Source organism: Pinus tabuliformis, chromosome 9, assembly GCF_031772625.1.
Source record: "Pinus tabuliformis cultivar Carrire ecotype Pingquan chromosome 9, CPIR1, whole genome shotgun sequence".
In the NCBI taxonomy this organism is placed as follows: Eukaryota; Viridiplantae; Streptophyta; class Pinopsida; order Pinales; family Pinaceae; genus Pinus; species Pinus tabuliformis.
In genome coordinates, this window is record NC_142307.1 from 1,444,802,231 (window position 1) to 1,444,812,613 (window position 10,383).

Consider the following 10,383-nt stretch of genomic DNA (forward strand, 5'->3'; position numbering starts at 1 on the left):
TATTAGTTTCTGGACTGTTTGAACTCAAGGCACTGAATGTCGGGCCAGTGCTGGGGAGGGTAGCTCATAGCTGCGTTTACAGAGGCAGTCTGAGGTTTGGGAAACTGATTGCTGTGAAAAAGGCTGGAGTGTGATGATAACGAATCAGACAAGGCATTCTGCAGAGAGCTTCACATTGCTGGCAGTTTGAAGAATCGTCATGTGGTTCCTTTGTTAGGTTACTGCATTGATCGCCTAGGCCTTTCTCTGGTCTTTCTGCAAGCCCAAAATTTCAATAGATGTTGCAACATCTCCTGAGTTGGCACAATAGGCTTGTGGATGACCTTTTCCAGTTGTGGCTCTAAGGGATTGTTCTTCGGAGTGGTTCTTTCTATTAACCTTTTCACATAATCATTAATTTGTTGAATTGGCAACTGTCTTCAATAGTCTTCACTCTTTCGTGTCTTTTTGGCTGTGTATTCTTTTCACCTCTAGTTGTCGCTGTGCATTGAACACACATCTATGGAATTTAAAGAATTTAGATCTCTAGATTGGCTCTGAGCTACATGGTATGGTTGCATCTTCCAGCATTCTTTTTGCAAGATGAGGATATGGATGGGCTGGACTGCTCCGTAAGTATGTTGTAGAACCTGCACACATGTGGTGGCCAAGCACACTGGTCCAGGTGACCCTGTTCCGGTATAATAAAAATGTCAATATTTCTTGGGAATGTTTTAAGTAAATCATAGTGGTGTTAATGGATCTACTACTTGATAAGTGGTTAAATTTAATAATTTTTCCTTGTGAAATTCAGAAAAATAGTTCTTATGAAATTCTGAAAACAAATTTAGCCAGTCCACTTATTGAGTTACTTTTCATTTAATTATACTGTGAGAATTGGTAATGGAGAAGGTTCTGTGTTTGACATGCAGGGTACTGCATTCCCTGGTTATCTATTCTCAACCCTGACTAGTGTATCGTGGGTGTGCTGGATTTGGCCTCACTCTGTCACAACACAGCAGATTGGCTCCGGCATGAATGGCCTCGGACTAGGTGCCTTTGGTTTCGATTGGAGCACCATCGCAGCCTTCTTGTTCAGTCCTCTTATTTCTCCATTCTTTGCCATTATGAATGTCATTGTTGGTTATGTCTTCGTAGTATACTTTGCAGTCCCTCTTGCTTATTGGGGCACTAACATGTACAATGCAAAGGCTTTTCCTATTTTCAGGTCCGATTTGTTCACAGCCCAAGGTCAAAACTAGAATATTTCACAGATTGTGAACAATAAATTTGAGCTGGATCTCGCTGCTTACAATCAGAATGGTCAAATACATATGAGCTTGTTTTTTGCTCTGACTTATGGATTTGGATTTGCAGCCATTGCTTCTACAATTACCCATGTCGCTCTATTCTATGGGAAGTAAGTTCTGATTTTTGTATTGACTTGACTTCCATTTTGGCACTGCTTGACCACCCGTGCATATCTGCATGTATTTTCAGTGCTTGACCATCTACAAGTACTAGCATTGCCCCCTAATATCACTACTGCAACATGAACGGCAGAGCTAGAAGCTCTGTAAGAGTTCAGATCCATAATAAACTAATGCAAATGCAACATGAAGGGCAAGGCTAGAAGATCTGTAAGAGTTCAGAGCCATAATAAACTGATGTATTGAGTTACTTTTCATTTAATTATACTGTGAGAATTGGTAATGGAGAAGGTTCTGTGTTTGACATGCAGGGTACTGCATGAGAAAGACCATGGAAAGGGGATGTCTCGTAACACCTTCTTCTTCATTGCCATGACCTGCAGCTTTTGCTACTATGTATTCCCTGGTTATCTATTCTCAACCCTGACCAGTGTATCGTGGGTGTGCTGGATTTGGCCTCACTCTGTCACAGCACAGCAGATTGGCTCCGGCATGAATGGCCTCGGACTAGGTGCCTTTGGTTTCGATTGGAGCACCATCGCAGCCTTCTTGTTCAGTCCTCTTATTTCTCCATTCTTTGCCATTATGAATGTCATGGTTGGTTATGTCTTCGTAGTATACTTTGCAGTCCCTCTTGCTTATTGGGGCACTAACATGTACAATGCAAAGGCTTTTCCTATTTTCAGCTCCGATTTGTTCACAGCCCAAGGTCAAAACTATAATATTTCACAGATTGTGAACAATAAATTTGAGCTGGATCTCGCTGCTTACAATCAGAATGGTCAAATACATATGAGCTTGTTTTTTGCTCTGACTTATGGGTTTGGATTTGCAACCATTGCTTCTACAATTACCCATGTCGCTCTATTCTATGGGAAGTAAGTTCTGATTTTTGTATTGACTTGACTTCCATTTTGGCACTGCTTGACCACCCGTGCATATCTGCATGTATTTTCAGTGCTTGACCATCTACAAGTACTAGCATTGCCCCCTACTATCGCTACTGTAACATGAACGGCAGAGCTAGAAGCTCTGTAAGAGTTCAGATCCATAATAAACTAATGCAAATGCAACATGAAGGGCAAGGCTAGAAGATATGTAAGAGTTCAGAGCCATAATAAACTGATGATGCAAATGGTGAATAACAAGGGTGAGTGCAATGATGGTAAGCATAAGGATGCAAACTGCAGCAGAGCAGAGCATTAGGCACAAGTGCGCAAGCATCAAGAAGAAATTCAAATAATATCAAAACACTACTAGAATGATCCCTAATATGTTGCAGCCTTGCTCTCTTACCATAAAAAGCACATCATTTTTTATCAAAGCACTGTACTCAGGCTTTCAGTGAACTACTTCAAGCAAAAAATAGAGGTCCGTTCAATCTCAAAGCTCCCAGATACTCTGTAACCAAAATGAAGACATCAAAGAAACCATTGACGTCTTTCTTGTAGTTATTGTAGCTGATTCTTAGGAGGGACTTCTTTCTCACTCACGATCTACCATATACGCCAATTTTGCGACCTTTGCAAGGATTTTCCTTCGGCCAAATATACATCTACTCACGGGCAGATTGAAAGGCCCTCTCATCAAAGTTGGGCAGAGCTTGAAGAAAGTGCTGAGACTGCAACGTAATCTACTAACTATTGGAGGATTTAGAAATGGAAAATTGAAGCTCTTGCAAAAGGGCATCAAATCTGGTTTTTCAAACTCGATTTCTCGAGGAAAGGGGGTTGTGGCAATGGAGACACCACCCTTGCTCTTGCTATCGGTTGGTGACATCAATCAAATTCAAGATGTCTTCTATCCTTTGTAAACTTGTTTCCACCTGCTTGGGGAGCCTCCTCTGTCGAGATTGGAATAGGTTGCTAATTTGAATTAACAAACCCTTCACTCCCCTAAAGTCAATATTCAATACTTGAAGGTTATTCTCCAGCTTGGTAACATTTTCCAAATTCCATCTTTCTCTTGAATTAACTTCGTTCAACAGTTTAGCAATAATGTTGTTAGTATCTTCAGCGGCTACTCCTCTTCCAGTACATATTGCCATTAAAAGCAAGTATTATGGCCTTCTTGCTCATTTTGCTGGTATGAGCCCACTTTCGTTACCAGAGCTCATCCCTTCTCCTTTGTTCTATAATAAAAACTTGATAACCATTAACAAATATAAAAAATTTGTAAGAAATTGCATCAAGTTACTCTCAATCTGTGCTTGGTTTGACCTTATCAGATTGGTGCAGACCTCCCATATAAGGAGGTAAATAGATGCATCAAGTTAACGGGTGCTTATAATTTTAACATATAAGGTTGGTGTAGAATTCCCAAAACTAATTATACTAAGAATCTTGTGTCAAATAGCAATGCCTAATAAGTATAATTAAATAATTAAATTCACCAACACTAAAATGTTTTACTTATTAATTACAGTAAAATTGTATTCATCACCATGTGACCAACAATGAAAATCTCTTAAATGATGAATTGTGGCTGATGTTATGTTTTTATGCTTTGTAGGAATATTATGACTTCCTTCATGAGTTCATGTGTGCAGTGAAACAAAATTATGGAGAGAAAGTTCTTATCCAGGTTAGTTGCTAAACACTTGTTTCTTTTGTCAAGATAATTGATTTTCATATCATTTTGCATGAACATATTTACTTTCTATGCTAGCTACCTTAGCATTTTCTTGGTACTTTGATAAGATATGCCTAGGAGCTGGAAAGCTCATGATAGTTATTGAAACCATGCAAGAAGATTATAAATGAACAAATACTTTAGGAATTGATTTTCATATCATTTTTGCATGAACATATTTACTTTGTATGGTAGTTACCTTTAGCATTTTGTTGGGACTTTGATAAGATATGTCTGGGAGCTGGAAAATTCTTGCTAGTTATTGAAACCATGCAATTTATGTGTAACTGTTTTAGTCATGTATCCTAAACTTCTCATGATATTGAATCTATACTAATGTGCAACTTGTATAGTATACCAACACCTTGAGGTAATGAACAGTGTAGAACGGTGTATATTCAATACTTTAATGTCATATCAATGCTGCAATGACATCTTCATGTTTATGCAATTTATGTGTAACTGTTTTAGTCATGTATCCTAAACTTCTCATGACATTGAATCTATACTAATGTGCAATTTGTATAGTATACCAACACCTTGAGATAATGAACTGTGTATACTCAATACTTTAATGTCATCTCAGGAGTGGCACTTTCTCAGCAATGAGTTGACGCAACCCCTTGAGGTCCGCATTGTAGCTCAAAAATATGTTACATATTGTTCTAGTTCTTTTGCTCTGCCTCCTTAGTCATGGATTTCCTGAACTTTGATGGGCCACGAAAGCTTTGGCCAATTAATTCGTGTGTTTTTGATACAAACAGCTCAACACAAGTTGCATCAGGAGACAGCAGTACTGAACATAAAGGTATGCCATGAAAGCATTGGCCAATTAATTCTTGTCTTCTTGATACAAACAGCTCACATATTGTTCTAGTTCTTTTGCTCTATGTATTTTCTGGTACACTGTGTCAATAATTGTAACACTGTAGTGAGCAGAATGAATAATCCAATTCAATATACAGTAATTCATACAATCCAATCTTCAAAACCTGAGCTTGACAGAACAATGTATGTATAGATTAACCAAAATTCAAGAGTGTAAGCTTGTTCAGAAAATGAATTCTACAGAACTGAGGTCCAAGACTAAGACGGTTAAGCAATCACCTGCAAACGAAGACCCTGTTGTTCTTGCTGCAAAAACAACATGTGAGTATAATTATTTTAGGTCTTGTGTTTCTGATTTTATTTTTCTTGTTGTAAAATGTATTGGATTTTTTTACCTATTTTTCCAAACGTTGCTGATTTTTAAGATCATTTATCTTTTGGAGATTGGACTATGTAGACACACATTCATGCACACAAACATACACATGTATGTATGCCCATACAGTCAATAATGTCTTGAGTGTGTAAATCTTCCCTGCTCTAGATGGGTATGTGATTTTGGTACAATTTTTTACTCTAATCAGCGTAGATTTTATTCTAACTTCTGACTGTGGCAAAAAATGGAATGTACAACACAGTCGGACTCCTATCTCACTCATTCTTTCGTGAAAGACAATTGATTATTTTGTATTGTGACATGGTCTTTTATATATGTGTCACGACAGCATTACAACAATCATATTCAATTTTCAATCAAATTCAAGTTCCAAGTTTCTTATCCAAGAATGTCTTGTGTAGGAAATCTTTAATTTGGATAGCAATACTTAAATACAGGGAAGATGAATGCAAGACTGCTCGATACAATGCCAATGTAATGGGCAACATGTTTATCAATTCATAAATATAAATTACAATACGTTCTACAATATAAAGACGTTTTATCATCGTAGCATTACAATGAAGCAAGTGCTTCAGCCAGCTGCTGATGTGGGACAAAAGTATAACTCGTACTGTTTTGGCGGTTACTCTGCCTTCGTTTTGTAACAAGGACATGAAACGTGTTGCTTAATGAGTATACTAGGTATAAGCATATTCAACTAAACCAATTGAATACACCAATCTCTAGTCATAAGTTTCAACAAGGTTAAGCTTACTTGCCTAAATGATTCAACTTCATTATTCCAGCTATGTTGTGTACTATGTATGATGCAATCAGTTTAATCTTTTGCACTGGGGCTGCAGGCAGCACTTGTTAAGGAACCGGGTGTATCTGTCAACCGTGTTGTGTGGAGTCCAGATGGCAATTTGTTTGGTAAGAAGTTACATGTTGAAAGCTGTTGCACAAGCATTGTGTCTTTTCCAACTTTACATTGTTTTTGCACATGCAGTTAAATTGATTTGTGTTACTTTTATTATCCCTTGATGTCAACAAGGGTTGCCTATTCAAAGCACATAGTGCATACTTACACCTATAATGGTGGTGGAGATGTTGTGTCTTTTCCAACTTTACATTGTTTTTGCACATGCAGTTAAATTGATTTGTGTTACTTTTATTATCCCTTGATGTCAACAGGGGTTGCCTATTCAAAGCACATAGTGCATACTTACACCTATAATGGTGGTGGAGATGTACGATAGCACTTGGAGGTATTTGATCAATAATTTTACTTTTCTTTCCCAGAGTAATAGCTTCACCTGTTGCTTAATGAGTATACTAGGTATAAGCATATTGAACTAAACCCATTGAATACACCAATCTCTAGTCATAAGTTTCAACAAGGTTAAGCTTACTTGCCTAATTGATTCAACTTCATTATTCCAGCTATGTTGTGTACTAATGGTAAAGGTATATGAACCAAACCCATTAGACTAATGGACAAAAGTGTAACTCGTACTGTTTTGGCGGTTACTCTGCCTTCGTTTTGTAATCTCGGCTAATGGTGGTGGAGATGTACGACAGCACTTGGAGCTATTTGATCAATAATTTTACTTTTCTTTCCCAGAGTAATAGCTTCCAGTATAGAGTAAGCAACAAGGACATGAAACCTGTTGCTTAATGAGTATACTAGGTATAAGCATATTCATGTTGTGTACTAATGGTAAAGGTATATGAACCAAACCCATTAAACTAATACGGGGTCATAAGCTCAAATGTAAGCTTCACGGCGGTTTTCATGTTACTCGTGTCTTGAATTGATGATGATTCTCTACAAGTTAGTGCTCATGTCACTATTTCTATTGCAGTTGTGTCGTTTTGGGCTAGCAACATAAACTGGTGTATCTTGAATTGTGATTTATGTATTACTGAAACTTGCTCATGTGACTATTTCTATTGCAATTGTGTCATTTATGTATTACTGAAACTGGTGCGCAATGTACGTTATGTCTGTCCTGCAGGAGATTCTATAGAAATTCACCATAGTATGTGAGTTGCCCAGGTCGACCCTGGGAGCACTCGACCCAACTAATTCCTCTGCCTTCCGTAACTGTTATTGCTGGATCTCGGTAAACTAGATGATCTGCATGATAAGGGATATTTGCAACTGCAATCGAAGCATATATATATGGCCTCTGTTCCTAGTGCTGCTTGCTTGAATGCTAACTAGAATCCTTCGGAGTAAACAAGCTATTCGAACTGGCTTAGACCTTAAATATTAACTTCATGCAGGGACTCGCTGCCTCGCAACTTCCCTTGTTCTAGTTTAATTTATTCGAAAGTGCTTCGAAAATTCAAATAATCTATATGGAGAAAGAGGTTCCGTCATTAGCTTTAGGGTTTCCATGGACTGTTTGATAAGGATTGTTTTCTTTGTGCTATAAGTTAAACCAAGTTTCGAATACGTTGAGGTAAATATTCACTAGGGATTATACTTTTCGTCCAAGATCGCTTACCCTTTATTAATTTCAATCATTTTCATATGCATAAACAAAGTTTTCAGATTTTTTTATTTATATCCTTTTTTGAATTATTAAAACAATTTTATAAATTTTGAACAAATTATTTTTTATTTTTTAATTGGCCTAGAGCACTTTGATGGGACTTAATAGTCCCAGTGGAATGCATTTTTATTTTCCTATTTGTTAGTGTCTAACAAATCATTCTAAAATGAAAAAAGAAGAAGGTAATTTTGTAAATGGTCATTCCGTCGATGAGTGTTTTTGCATCGACACTAACACTATACCTACTACTCTACCCAACAATGTTAGAACCTCCTCTTCGAACCTGCTACCAATACCTCGTATGTTGGCAATGTGGCTAGTCTCATGTCGATGCGACATCTTGCATGCATACAAGTAGAAAACATAGGTTTGCTTATTTGTTATGCTCCTTTGAATCTTTGTGCTATAAAATTCCTAAATCCAACTCTTATAACAATGATAGTGCTGCTAACCCCTGCCCTCGCTACCACTAAAACGCATCAGATCCAAAAGTAAAGTAAGGAAAGATAGGAGCTAAGTCAATTGAATACCTTACATGGAGACCATGTCTATTCAAAATATGTGCAAAATATTTATAGGGAACGATGCTCCAAATTCATTGCCCATGTCTATGTTATGCTCTTTTGCATTCACTACAAAACCCCATTTTAAATTTGTTAATATTTGCACTCAAATATCAACACCATCCATAACCATAGTTGCATAGCATCATAGTCCCTGCCTCTTTTGGTAGTTATCAATATGATGATGTGATTAAGGAGGTGTGGGGCCCGTAATGGGAACCTACGGAACATATTTTACATAACATTTGCAATGCAATGATAAATTCCTCATTAATTGTGGGACTTTTTCGCCTCTTCCTTCTCATCATATGTGCAGAGACACTTCCTTTAAAGCTTTCTTTAGCTCCAAATTTACAATATAAAAATGGCTTGTGTCATCCATCTGCCAACGTATTTAATTCCCATCAGCGCAATAATAAATTCTTTGTTACTTGTCATAGGACTTTTCACTCTCCCTCTTCTTGTTACATGCACTCTAATCTTGTTACGGGATGTGAATACTCCTTTTAAATGGCATAAAATCCTCTCTCTCATTCATTGTGGTAAAGAGAGTACATATCTGGAGATATGTTGGGCCCGTGAAAGAAGAGATGGGGAGGAGGAGGAGCCGCATTTTTTCCTTATTCGAAATACAGGTTTTGAGAAAGAAACTTTTCCAGTTCATTTGTATTATTGAAATTGCGAAGAAGCATATAGGAGCTTGCCGCCTATTACTATTTCAAATTTCTACCTCAAATTTTCTAAATGGGAATTCTATTTTCATTTTTTCCATTACATTTCCTTATGTAAATTGTAGACATGAAGGTAAAAGTCATTAAATCCTCACCGAAAACAATTGTTAACTTTAACAAGTTGCCTTCAATTGATCGAGAAGATGACACTCTTGAAACCTAGTCTGAATTCGATTTGTATGAGCTTTAAGCTTGGGCATATCATTGTTTTCAAGATTTGTAGCATATTTCAATAGTGTGGGAGTCTTACCTGGTTCAATTTATCATACCCTAGACTACCCATTTCTCAAGTTTGTCACATGGTGTTCTGAAAGATATTTTCAAAGCAAATAGGAAATAATGTCAAAGATTGGGTCTGTGTTATCCTTTATTAACCCTAAATCTATTTTTCAAAGAGTAAATCTTATAATACATAATGAGGGAAAACCTTTAAGTGAAAAAATATTGAGGCAATTGTATCATGAATTAAGCATGGAGGAGAAATATATAGTTCGTTCATCCTTTTTACCTCTAAATGTTTCATTACCCGAACACAATCCACCATATTCTTCAAATATTTTCTCAAAGACATCTAGACTATTAATTTCAACTATTTGTTGTTTGCTAGGATATGAGCATGACCAAACAGTAGATGAAGTCATACTAGGGTTTTTATCTTTTATTTCACCTATTGAAAAATCATTTGTCAGATTTCACTAGAGTCGATACCTATCCGATGTTGTTAATAATCAATTGACAAATTACAAGGTCACCAAGTCTTTAGGTACCAATTTTTTCCAATTTATATGTTCATGTTCTTTCAAGTAGATAAGTTTTCTGGTGTACAATTGCAAAGGCAGAAGTCTAATTGCAATGTTATTTTAGTTATTCACTAGACCTTGATGCTAAGAAAGCATTGTTAGGAATTTTCATTCTCAGACTTTGCTAACAATTTTTTGTCATTTTCTTTTAGTCTCATGTATAATATATTACCACCAAAAATCTTCCCATATATAAAGATAATTTTACAACTAAGTGATGCAGTTCGAATGGGATATTGGTATATGTATAAGAAATTTATTGAGATTAGAATATATGGTAGTGAATTGGCACCCTATAGACTTCCAGTTTTCCTTCCCATTAGAATTTTTTCTCTAGAATTTATCAAGCAATTCTTAAATGTAGATCATATTCATTTTCTCACTAGAAAACGCCCTACTCTTTTTAAATTAAAGTCATAGGTTGGGCCATTTATGGTAAATACTAGAGCAGTTGGTGCAGAAGTTGAAACCATGCTACATA